At 40.3% G+C, this 13240-nt stretch overlaps 1 pseudogene; it reads right to left on the minus strand.

Annotated features, from left to right (window-relative positions):
* Window positions 1-11080: 11080 nt before the first annotated feature.
* LOC100958721 overlaps window positions 11081-13240 on the minus strand; it is a 5762-nt pseudogene continuing 3602 nt past the window's right edge.

Genomic DNA, 13240 nt, shown 5'->3' on the forward strand with positions numbered 1-13240 from the left:
GGTCTTTGCAGACATAGTCAAGTTAAGGTGAGGTCACACTGGACTAGGATGGACCCTAATCAAATTACCTGATGGCATCCTTAGGAGAAGAGAGAAATTTAGACCCAGAGACACAGCAAAGAGAACATAATTGGCAATGGAGAATGGAGTGATGTTTCTACAAGCCAAGGGACACAAAATATTGCCAGAAATCCCCAGAAGCTAGAAGACAAGACTAGAGCACCTTCCCCTCGGAGCCCCCATGGAGCCAACCCTGTGTCCGACGGCCGGCCCCCAGAACTCTAAGGGGTACGTCTCTGTTCTTTAACCACCCAGTCTGTGCTCATTTGTTACAGCAGCCCTAGGCAACTCATTCCCAGTCCTAATCTCCTGATCTCTGGGTTGGCAACAACATTTTGACGGTCATGGGAGACTGAAGACACAGGCACCAGATGCCATCAGGTCACAGACCGTGAGCACGGCCCCTCGGGAATTCTGGGAGAGAAGAACAGGGGGACACTGAGTCATGGCACAGTATTGCCTGGCTGGGAGAACTCTGCCACAACCAGGAGCATTTCCACGTCATCAGTGGCGATTTTCAATCCGCCAGCCCGTGTCACCGGTCACCTTGATGTAGTGCTATTCATGCCTGGGAGCAGCAAGACTGGGAGGAAACATTGGGTGGGCAGTGAGGGGACATGTGGAGAGAACCAGTTTATGAAGGAGATGGAGGTGGTGTCTGGGTCCCCAGAGCAAACGAGTCCCGACAGCTTGACCCGATGAGGACTTTGTTACTAACGACAGCCACCTTTGCTTGAGTGCTGGGTGCCAGGTGAGCATTGCTCATCCTCCAACCACCTGGCAAGGGAAGCATTGTTGTTTGCATTTAGCAGATGAAGACAGAGGTTCAGAGAGGTTAAGTCAGCGGCTCAAAGCCACACAGCATTCCTGCCAGCTCTGTCCTACTCTATGGCCAGGATTCTTCCCAGCCCCAACTCAACCTCCTCCTTTGAGATGGCTGGGTTGGGCAGTCCATCTGCTGGGACTCCTCAGGGCCCACCCAGGGAGAAGCAGGTACATCTGCCCCAGCCTAACCTCTGCCAGCCTGCTGGCAACTGGCTTGTAATTAGGTAATTAAGTCTTCAAGCAAACACTGGAGTAACCCACCTAAATTGTCCATGTCCTAAAGCCCAAATCCAGTTACTGTGTCATCTTACCTGGCAAAGGGGAAGTGAGTTGCTAATTTAGTAGCAGGTAGAAGTGAGATGGGGGGTGATCCTGGATTATTGTAGTAGACCCAATGTAAGTGCAAACATCTTTATAAACGGGAGGTCGAGGGAGACAACTAGAGAGCTGGGCCTCTCCCGGAGAGCAGCCAAGAGCCAAGGAGCATGGACAACCTCTAGAAATGAAAAAAGCAATGAAATCAGTCTCCCATAGAGCCTCCTGAAGGAATGCAGCCCTGTGCACCCTTGATTTTTGCCCATTGAGACCCATTTCGGACTTCCAGAACTGTAAGATAAATCTGTATTGTGTTAGCCACTAAGTTTGTGATAAATTGTTAGAGCTGCAATAGAAAATTAATACATTAAATTTTAATTCTCTTGTATATTAGGAATATTAATCCTTCATTTTCCTATATCTGTACTATCTTTACCTTCTGGTACTAGAATTATTGGCTGTAATCTACCTCCTCCTCCTCCTGAGCCCTCGAGAACAGGTTCCACGTTTTATCTTTGCATTCCTAGCAAACCAGCATGGCAGGTGCCCCAAACCTATGGAATAAAGAAAAGAAGACCTGAATTATGGGAACAGCCTTGCATTCCATCATCTTGCCAGCTGCAAACTCTAAGCCTTCAGATACTTGGGAAACCTGGGTATTGTCCCCCCCACACCCCGGTTCTCGGGCTTATCTAGGAGGTGAGGCGGATCATGATGCTCAGAGAGTTTGGGTCCCCACGCTCTGCTTTGTGAGCATAGTCTGGACAGGCAGTGGGACTCCAAAAGAGTGACACACTCTGCAAAATGCAGGGGCTGCAGAGTCAATGCGCTGGGGGAGGCAGAGAATAAATAAAGAGGGGGGAGTTCCCGAATCCCCCAGTACACTGAGGCCACAGAGGGCATCTGCCCCACGAGGATGAGCCTGGAGTTGTTGTGGCTTGACTATGTGGTTCAACAGAACTGGAGTGGCCCAAAGGGACAGGAGCAAAGACAAAGGCAGCACAAGATGGAAGCCTACCCAGAAAGACAATTCCAAGTGGGCACAGATGCCCCACTTTAAGGCACTTTTGTAGGGCAGGAGAATGAGGAAAGCTGGGTTGGCTGAGATCAAAGATCTACCATTCAGAGCACCTGGGGCCTAAATGGAAATAAGGTTGAAGTAGAATGAAAACTAGATAGAGAAAATGAAGATCTTTATTTGGATACTTACAAACTTTTAAAAAAATAACCCAAAAGAACATGCATTCAAAAATTGAATTTTGAACTGACTGAATATTTCATATGAAAGGAATTAATATAAAAAATTGTATGCATAAGCCTGGTGCCCATAGCACAGTGGTTACAGCACCAGCCATATACGCCAGAGCTGGTGGGTTCAAAACCTACCTGAACCTGCTAAACAACAATGACAACTGCAACAAAAAATAGCCAGGTATTGTGGTGGGCGCCTGTAGTCCCAGGTACTTGGGAGACTGAGGCAAGAGCATCACATAAGCCCAGGAGTTTGAGGTTGCTGTGAGCTGTGATGTCATAGCACTCTACTGAGGGTGACATAGTGAGACTTTGACTCAAGAAATAAAATAAAATAAAATTGCATGCATAATAAAAAACACAGAGTTTATAGAGTTAACTAGTTTCCCCAGGTTTGCCTAGAAAAGCATCTGTCCCCAGACTTCCTCACCTTTCCTTCTCTGTTCCCTTTCACTGCAGACTATCATTTATTTTCAGCTATTTTTTATTTGTTTATTCATCTCTGTATACAAAACTAATACCAGCACTGCTCCATCCTGATGTTTTCGTTATAGGCATTATCCAGTGACTTCAATTCTGAGGGACAAGAAGATGTGGGTTTAGCTTTCCTAACCCCCTCTGCCTTGCTTTGTCCCGGCCACACACACATTCCACCCCCTCAGGCTTCTGCCAGAGATCTGTGATTACAGGGGTTGGATAAATAAATATTCAGTGTCTATGGTGTTACAACTATTAATTCAGAGCTGAGCTTATATAACAAACTATATCAGCTTTTCCTTCTCTGAACACCTTCCCTGTACATATCCTCACCCTCTTGAATCTTGTTTTTGTTTGTTTTCTATTTACTCATCACTAATTCAACACCAAAATGTCAGTTGTCTCGCTCTCTTTGAAAGTTGTTCTTTCCTATCAGATCTTCTATCAATTTCATCAGCGTGAAGAAGTCCCTCCCCCAGCCTTCTGACCTGCTCTAGGCTGGACTGGCTACCCTCTCTGCTGGGTATACATCTGTCCTGCTAGCTCCATTCTCCAACATCTTGGGGAATCCCTCAATCTCTATCTTGGGCTGGCTTTTCTGTTTCTTGGTTTACTCTCTTGTTTGGGTGGAATCTGTCCTCAAGTAGCTTTCTGAGAAAGGGTGTTAAAGAGGTAAAGTTTTTGAGAACTTGCATTATTAAAATACCTTTATTACATCCTCATACTTGATTAATAATTTTGGCTGGCTGTAGAATTCTTGGTTGGTATAGTATAGACAGCCTCAAAGATGGCCCCAGCGATTTCTACACGTTGGTATTCAGTCCTCAAGTAATACTCTCCCGTATTGTTGGTCTGTGACTTATAGGATATGGCAGAAGTGGTAGCATGTCACTTCCAAGATTAGATTATGGCAGACTGTCATGAACTCCCCTGATCTGTTCCAAGGGAAGCCACATCACGAACAGCCCCATAGAGAGGCCTATGAGCAAGGACCTGAAATCTCCTGCCAACAAGCACAGGAGTGAGCCTGGAAGCAAATTCTATAACCCCACTGAGGCTTGAGATGACTGCAGTTGTGTCACACAGCTTGACTGCAACCTCATTGGAGACTCCCCTGAGCAAGAACAACCTGGCCAAGCCACTGCTGAATTCCTGCCTCTCAGAAACTGTGAGATAATAAATGTTTTGTTGTTGTAAGCTCTTAAAGTTCAGGCAAAACACAGAGTTAGAAATCCTTTTTCTTCAGTTTTGAAAGCTTGACCTTAAGTCCTTTTAGCTTTCTGGGGCTGTTACTGAGAAATTCAAAACAATTCTGATTCCTAAATGTTTGTAAATGACCTATTTATCCCCCGAAGCTGCAGAACCTTCTGTGCATGTATATTCTTTTTTTTCTTATTAAGTCATTCGTACATAGATCATAAATACATTTATGCCATTATAGGATTCAATGTGCTGATTATTTGTACAAATTGGAATGCTTACATCCTACTAAGCAACATAGCCTTCATCGCTTTTACCCAATTACAGGATTAAGACATTTGTGTTCTACACCTGATAGATCCAACTTGTACTTGCAATATGCTCCATAGGTGTGATCCCCCTATTAACCCTCCCTCTATCATCCTGCCCCCCTCCCTTCCCCTCTCCCTCCTCTTCTCTTCTTCATTTTTAGGCTATAGTTGTGTTTCATGCTTTTCACAGGCATGTATGAGTGATTGTAAATTGGTTTCACAGTAGTACTGAATACATTGGATATTTTTTTCAGACCTGGAAAAATTAGTACTTTGTTTTATATGGAAACAGAAAAAACCTCGAATAGCTAAGACATTACTCAGAAATAAAAACAAATCAGGAGGAATCATGCTTCCAGACTTCAGACTATACTATAAATTGATAGAGATCAAAACAGCATGGTACTGGCACAAAAATAGAGAAGTAGATGTATGGAACAGAATTGAAGACCAAAAGGTGAACTGTGCACGTATATTCTAAAAGCACACTAGGGTTTGCCTTGCTGGGGACATATTTGCCCTTGTGCTGGGTCCTGGGAGGCCATTTCAGCCTGGAAATTTATATCAGTCTGTTGAGGGGAATTTTCTTGAATTAGTTGGTTGCCAATTCCCTTCTCTCCTGTTTGCCTATTCTCTCTTCCTGAAAGTCCCTACTATTTCCTATTTTGGACCCCCTGGACTAGTACTTATTTTTTATTCACTTTTGGATTTCCCCCTGTTTTCCATTTCTGTGTTCTTTGTTTTCCTTTCCTGGTAATTTCTTTATCTTCCAGTCTTTAAATAAACATTTTTATTTCTTTTTTTTTTTTTTTTTTTGTTCTGTAGTCTCTGAATTCCCCTTTGTATTGTTGTTTTTAAGGAGTGTTCCCTTTTTATAGTATCTTCTTCTTATGTTATGGATGTGGTATCTTCTCTTAGCAACCTGAAGATATTAACACTAGTGTTTGGGGTGGGGTTTTCTGTTTCTTTCAAAGTTTTCTTCTCTCTCCATAACCTGTGTTCTTTCAAGTTGTATTCTTTTGTGGTTTTTTCTTTGATAGTTTTCCTTTATGTTAGAATTTTCCTCAGATGTCTGGTAATCTTTATTTATCAGTTTAAGAGTAGAGCACTGAAAAATGATTGGTAGCTCTTAAGCTTTATTGGGTTGGGTTTGGTCCCTGAGTTTCACCCAGGCTGATACAGATGGACTTTTGACACATGTTCTGACTATCTATGACTGTGTCTAAAACGGAAAGGCCTAAAACAATAGCTTGGGTGTTGCTCATATCTGTATACTGGGCAGGGCTTGAGAGAACAGTACCTTGCTGATCCTTAAATTCATATGGGATTTCAAGGGGCCTCAAATAGCCAAAACGATCTTGAAAAAGAATAAGACTGGAAGACTCAAACTTTCTGGTTTTGAAACTTACTACAAAGCTACAGTAATTAAAACACTATGGTAAGGCCAGCCATGTTGGCTCACACCTGTAATCCTAGCACTCTGGGAAACTGAGGCAGGTATATTGCCGGGGCTCAGGAGTTTGAGACCAACCTGAGCAAGAGTGAGTCCCTGTCTCTAAAAAATAGCCAGGCAGGCGCCTGCAATCCCAGTTACTCGGGAAGCTGAGTCAAGAAAGTCACTTGAGCCTAAGAGTTTGATGGTGCTATGAGCTATGACACCGTGGCATTCTACCAAGAATGACAAAGTAAAACTCTGTCTCAAAAAAAAAAAAAAAAAAAGACAAAAATTAAAACTGCTATATGACAGGCATGAGGGCAATCATATAGACAAACAAAAATGGAATAGAAAGGCCAGAAATGAACCCTCACACAGTTGATTTTGACAAGGATATTAGGACCATATAATGGAGAAAGAACAGGTCGTCAGTGAACGGTGTTGGGTTCACTCTACATCCACATACAAAAGCATGAAGTTGGACCCTGACGTACACAATGTACAAAATTAGCTCAAAATAGATCAAGATCTAAACTTAAAAACTAAACTCTTGGGCAGTGCCTGTGGCTCAAAGGAGTAGGGCACTGGTCCCATATGCCAACGGTGGTGGGTTCAAATCCAGCCCCAGCCAAAAACTGCAAAAAAAAAAAATAATAATAATAATAAACCAAAAAACTAAACTCTTATCCTGGGGAAAAAGCTTCATGATATTGGCAACAATTTTATGGATATGACACCAAAAGTACTGGCAACAAAAGAAAAAATCAATTGGATTTCATCAATATTTAGTCTTAGTTTTTATCTTTGCTGGGCTAAAGTTGCTTGTATAATAACCTCTTTTTATTGCTTACCATACGCAGAATCCTTCTCATTGTTGATATTGATAACCTGTCCCTTTTTAAATCTTTGGATTTATCAATTTTATTTCTTTTTAATAACCCAAACTTTTACTTCGCTATTCTTCCCTGTTGTATATCTCTTTCTTTCTTTCTTTCTTTCTTTTTTTTAGAGACAGAATCTCACTTTGTTGCCCTCCATAGAGTGCTGTGGCATCATAGCTCACAGCAAACTCAAACTTTGGGCTCAAGTGATTCTCTTGCCTCAGCCTCCCAAGTAGCTAGGAGTACAGGCACCTTCCATAACACCCAGCTTTTTGGGGTTTTTTTAGAGACAGGGTCTCTCTCTAGTTCAGGCTGGTCTCAAACTCCTAAGCCCAGGCAATCCACCCACCTTGGTCTCCCAAGGTGCTAGGATTACAGGCATGAGCCACTACACCCTTCCTTGCTTTATATTTCATTGATTTTTGTTCCTATTTTAATTTTCTTCCATCTTCTTTCCTTGAGTTTAAGTTGCTGTTCTTTTACTAACATCTTTTTTTTTTTGAGACAGAGTCTCACTCTGCTGCCCAGGCTAGAGTATCATGGCATCAGCCTAGCTCACAGCAACCTTAAACTACTGGTTTCAAGTGATCCTCCTGCCTCAGCCTCCTGAATAGCTGGGCCTGTAGGCCCATGCCCTGATTCCCAGATAATTTCTCTATTTTTAGTAGAAACAGGGTCTTACTCCTGCTCAGACTGGTCTTGAACTCCTGAGCTTGAGCTATCCTTACTTTGGCCTCCCGGAGTGCTAACATGAACCACCTTGCCAGGCCTCTTATTCTAACTTCTTGAGATAAAAATTTAAATAGCTGCTTTTAACTTATTTTCTCTTATATGCATTTAAAACCACAAAATTTCTTTGGAATTACCACTTTGGCTGTTTATCGCAAGTATTTTTATTTTGTAGTATTTTTATTTATATTCAGTTCAAAATTTTTTGTAGTTTTCTGTATAATGTCTTTCTTGACCCATGGGTTATTTAGAAGTATTCTGCTTAACATCCAAACATTTGAGGATTCTAATAATATTTCTTTTGTTCAATTTTGTTCAATTCTGCTTTAATTCCACTGTGCTCAGAGATCATACCAAGTATGGTTTTGCCTTCTGAAGTTTGTTAACATTTGCTTTACAATCTAACACATCTTCTATTTCAGTAAATATGCACTTAAAAAGAACGTACATTCTCTAGCTGTTGAGTGCAGTGTTCTATAAATGTCTAAGTCGAGTTGATAAATTCTGTTGTTCATATTTTCTGTATACTTACTTTTCTATCAGTTGCCATAAGAGATTTATTAAAATCTCCAATTATAATTACAGATTTGCCTATTTCGCCCTTGTGTTTGAGTTTCTGCTTCATGTACTGTGAAGCTCTGCTATCAGATGCATACAAGTTTATGATTGTTATGTCTTCTTATAGAATTAACCCTTTTGTCATTAGGAAATGTCACTCTAGCTCCATGACTAGTTCTGGCTCTAAAGTGTACTTTGAGATTAACAGAGCCACACCTTTTAACTGGTTAATGTTTGCTATCTTCTGACTGTCTATCTTTCCATGTTCTTAAAATATGTCTTGGAAACAGCATACTTTGTTTTTTCTTCTAGGTCCAGCCTCACAATTTTTGCCTTTTCATAGGAGTGTTGAATGGAGTTTAAATCTACCATCTTACTTGTTAAAAATGTTGTTCCATCTCTTCTTCAAACCTTTATTCCTCCTTTGTGTGTGTGTGTGTATGTGAGTGCACTTCAGTTTACCTCTTCCATTCAATTTTTAATTATTTTTTTACTGGTTCTTAGTGATTCACCCAGAGATGGAAATCTCCTTTAAATTGATACCTTTATCATTTCCCAAATAATAGAACTTAAAACAGTTTATGGCCATGGATCTCCATTCTATCTTCGGTCCTCTTGTTGTAGAGTGTATTTTACTTCTACATATGTTATAAATCTCACATGACAGATTTCTTATTACTGCTTCAAATACTCACTCTTACTTCTCCTCACATAATACCCTCCTGGTGCTCTCCATTTGATCCTGAAGCTCTGTTTCCACTGGGATAATTTTCCTTGTGTATTTTATAACGTGGATCTGCTGGTGATAAGTTCTGTCAGCTTTTGTTAATGTGAAGACGTCTTTACTCCATCACTGCTTTTCAAATGTTAGCCTTTTTAAATTTTTTGAAACAATCACAAAGTTACAGAAAAATACAAAGTGTAATACAAAGAATATTGTTGGCCTAAACTATTTGAAAGTATTTTGCTAACCGGATGCCTCATGAATTAGAATACTTTATATTTCCAATAGCATATTATCTAGCATAACACAGTAGGACCTTAAAAATCATGAAATTAACAATGATGCATTACCATCTTGTCTGACATACCATTTGAGATTTGCCAGTTCCAATAATGACATTAGAAAAGTAATTGTGCTTTGCATTAAGTTGTCAGGAGTAATCATGTCTTTTTAGTTTCCTGAAGTATGAAACAGCTTCTCGAACTTTCCCGGGCATTCCTGATCTTTACACTTTTGAATATTACAAGCCATATATTTCACTGAATGTCCCTCACCTTGCATCTGTCTCATAACCTAAGTTGTTAGCATTACATGTAGGTGATGCATCCTTGGCTGACCCATCAAGAAGGCGAGACTGCCTTTTTCTCATTGCATCTCAGCAGGTGGCGCTTAGCAATTTGTCCTGTCCCTGTGATCAGTTGGTTAAGTTGGGGCCTGCCCGTCTTCTCCGTTGTAAAGTCATTCCTTTCCCTTTTGTAGTTATTAAGTATTTTGTGGGGAGGCACTATAAAACTATATAAATAGTCTTTCTCCTCATTGAACGTCCTCATTCTTTTTTGTTGTTGTTGTGAATTGTTTATTTACCAAGAGAAATTGGTAAACCTCAATATGTGGGTATTCCTCAACCCACATATTCATAGCTCGGGAACAAAGATCAGTGGCAAATTTATACGTAAATCAATCCAAAGAAATTCTTCATATTTCAAAATCACTTTGTACTCCGCAAGATACAAAGTCATTTTGAAATATGAAGAATTTCATATTTCAGCCTTCTTGATCACCTCAAAATCTTTCATGGAATCATAATCTTCATGTCCATTTATATATGCCTTCTTTCTTTGCTGTGGTTCAGCCACAGCAAACTTATAGAAAGCTATCCCCCAGGGATACAGTGACTGCTCCAACAATCTAAACCAGCAGACATCTGGCCAGGAGGCCACCCATCAAGGTTTTGTCAGTGTGATGGAAGCCCTGGGAGTTGCTGTCCTTGACGGGCATGCCCACCTGAACACCTCACTCCTGGTTGATGGAGAAATGAACTGCTGAACTTTCTTATTCTTACTTATTTATTTGTTTGTTTGTTTATATTTTTATAGACTTGGGTTTTCCTACTTTATTGAAAGGGTAATACTTCATTGTTTCCATTTTGATGTTTAAATCATGCCTAATTTGGCCACTGAGTGACACTTCAAGGTGGCTTCTGTGTCTTTTTGGCATGTCCCCATCACTCTTGGAGCACTTCCTTACATTTTGGCACATGATTTCCTGGACTCATCTTATACTTTCTCTACCACAGTCCTGAAATCAGCTATTTCTTCAAGGATCCCTGATTCCCTTTTAAGCAAAAAATGTTATTTAAGAGTCAAAATCTGGGTATTACGTATGTATGTATATGTACGAATGTTAAAAGTATGTATATGTGCAAATATATATAATATATATATGTGTGTATGTATATACATATATATCCAGGTATTCACACAGATATTCTTTTCCAAACCAACATCACAGGGTTCTTTCCAGTTTCCTCCTCCTCCTCCTCCTTCTTCTTCTTCTTCTTTTCTTTTTTGAGACAGAGTTTCATTTTGTCACCCTTGGTAGAGTGCCATGACAGCAATCATAGCTCACAGCAACATCAAACTCTTGCGCTCAGGCAATCCCCTTCCTTTAGCTTCCCAAGTAGCTGGACTACAGGCTCCTGCCACAACACCCAGCTATTTCTAGAGACAGGGTCTTGCTGTACCTCAGGGTGGTCTTGAACTCTCAAGCTTAGATGATTCACCACCTGCCTTGGCCTCTCAGAGTGCTAGGATTCCAGGTGTGAGCCATGGCATCTGGCTCAGTTTCCTTCTTTTTTATATTTGTAACTCTCGGTCCAACTTTCCAAGATGAGCCTCCTCCCCTCAATAGGAGGATGGCCTCCTCACCTTACTTGGTCTTCAACACTCCACACTAAACCAAGCCAGAAAGCAAACAACAAAAAGGTAGTCATAAGCCCTTATTTTTCATTAATAGCATTGAAAGTAATTTTTTTTTAAGTATGATCTCTTTTATTACTCAAAAAATCTTTATTATGGGGACTGTATTCAGACTTAGAAGTGGAAGCTTTTGGAGAGGACAGCCCGCACCTCTTGGTAATCCATTTCTGACGGTTTTCTTTGGCCTCCCTCATTCTCTTGGCCAATCGTTTAGCATATTCCACAGCCTTTTCCTTATTTTCCTTAGTACACTGCTTCCTCAGATCAATATGCCTGTGTTTATGTTGCAGGACACATGGAATCACAAGATGCTGAACCTTTGGTGCTTTGGTCCTAGGTTTCTCACCTTCTTTATTTAAGGGTTTTATCACAACATACTGGTGAACATCATCTTCTTGAGACAGACCGAAAAGTCTGAGGATCCTGCTAGCTCTTTTGGGCCCCAAACAACAAGATACCGTAGTATCCATCAGGCCAGGGGTATCCTTCTCTCCTTTCATTACTATAACCAAGTTGAGAACCCTCAGAATGGCATCCACAATGTAATCCTAAACAGCACTTCCTTTCTTCGATTTTCCTTGGTCTGTAACAGAAATGCCCCTTACTCAGTAGCAGGTGGACTTCAAATAACCCAATGAACTAGAAAAGAATCCAGGAACTAGAAAAGAATCAAAACTCAGCCTCAAAAAACAAAAAAAAAATTAGCAAACCAAATTCAACAACACATTAAAAAGATCATTCAACATGTTTAAGTGGGATTTATCCCAGGTATGCAAGGATGGTTAAACATAGACAAATCAATAAATGTGATAGTACTATGTTAATAGATCCAAGAGCAAAAGCTATTTGATCATCTCAGTAGATGCTACAAAAGAATTTCATAGAATTCAACATCCCCTTATCATAAAAACAAACACTCATCAAAATGGATATAGAAGGAACATATCTCAAAATAATAAAGGCTATCTATGACAAATCCACACTTAACTATTATACTTAAAAGGAAAAACTTGAAGGTCTTTCATCCAAGGACTAGAACAAGACAAGCATGCCCACTTTCACCACTTTTACTCAACATAATACTGAAATTCCGGGCTAGAGCAATTAAGCAAGCAAAAGTAATAAAGGATATTTAAATTGGAAAGAAAGAAGTCAAATTAGCCTTGTTCACAGATAATATGATCTTAGAGAAGAAAGAAAATCTGAGGTCTCCACCAAGAAAACTATTAGAGCTAATAAATGAAGTCAGTAAAGTTGCAGTATACAAAATCAGCATGCAAAAATTGTAGCAAGCCATATATATACACTGAACAGTGAACAATTTGAGAAAAAAATCAAGAAAGCATTCTATATATCTACAAAAAATATAAAATGCCAGAATCAATCTAACTAGAGAAGTGAATGATCTATACAAGGAAATCTATTATGTGTATAAGACTCTAGTGAAAGAAATTAAAGAGGACGCCAAAACGATGAAGAAATATTTTATCCTCATGGGTTGAAAAAATTAATATTGTTAAAATGACACTACTACCCAAAGCAATTCGTAGATTCAGGGCAATCCCTGTCAAAATACCAATGATAAAATTTTGGTTTTGGTTTTGGTTTTGGTTTTTCTGCGATAGGGTCTCCCTCTGTTACCTAAGCTGTAGAGTGTAGTGGCACTATTATAGCTCACTGCATCCTCATACTCCCAGACTCAAGCGATCCTCCCACCTCAGCCTCCCAAGTAGGCACATGCCACCACATCTAAATGATTTTCATAAATATGTGGTCTTGCTCTGTTGCCCAGGGTGGTTTCAAACTCCTAGCTTTAAGTAATCCTCCTACCTCAGCCTCCCAAATCACTGGGATTATAGGCATGAGCCACCACACTCAGCCAAAATGTGGTTTAAATATCAAGACTGATGACACCCCCCCCCTCCAAGAGGATATGAAATGATTCCTATTCACATATGAAGACTTCTGGGGAGAGACTGGAAACTGTCCCAGAAGGTACAAAATGGCTTTAAATAGCAGAGAAAGGAGACTGGCTTTGGGATTTTTAGGGGGTGGGGCTGAATGTGAGGGTTTCTTTGCATGGTTACATTTCTTGTTGGGGCTAAAGGCAAGAGCACCTCAGCATTCTTACTAGTTGGCCCAGATATAAGACAAGGGAAGAAAAAGTAGTGGGGCTTAAAGCTGTCAGCACTCATGTATCAAAAATTGGGTCCCGC

The sequence above is a fragment of the Otolemur garnettii genome, unplaced genomic scaffold (genome assembly GCF_000181295.1).
Source record: "Otolemur garnettii isolate 467f Iridium unplaced genomic scaffold, OtoGar3 scaffold00059, whole genome shotgun sequence".
In the NCBI taxonomy this organism is placed as follows: Eukaryota; Metazoa; Chordata; class Mammalia; order Primates; family Galagidae; genus Otolemur; species Otolemur garnettii.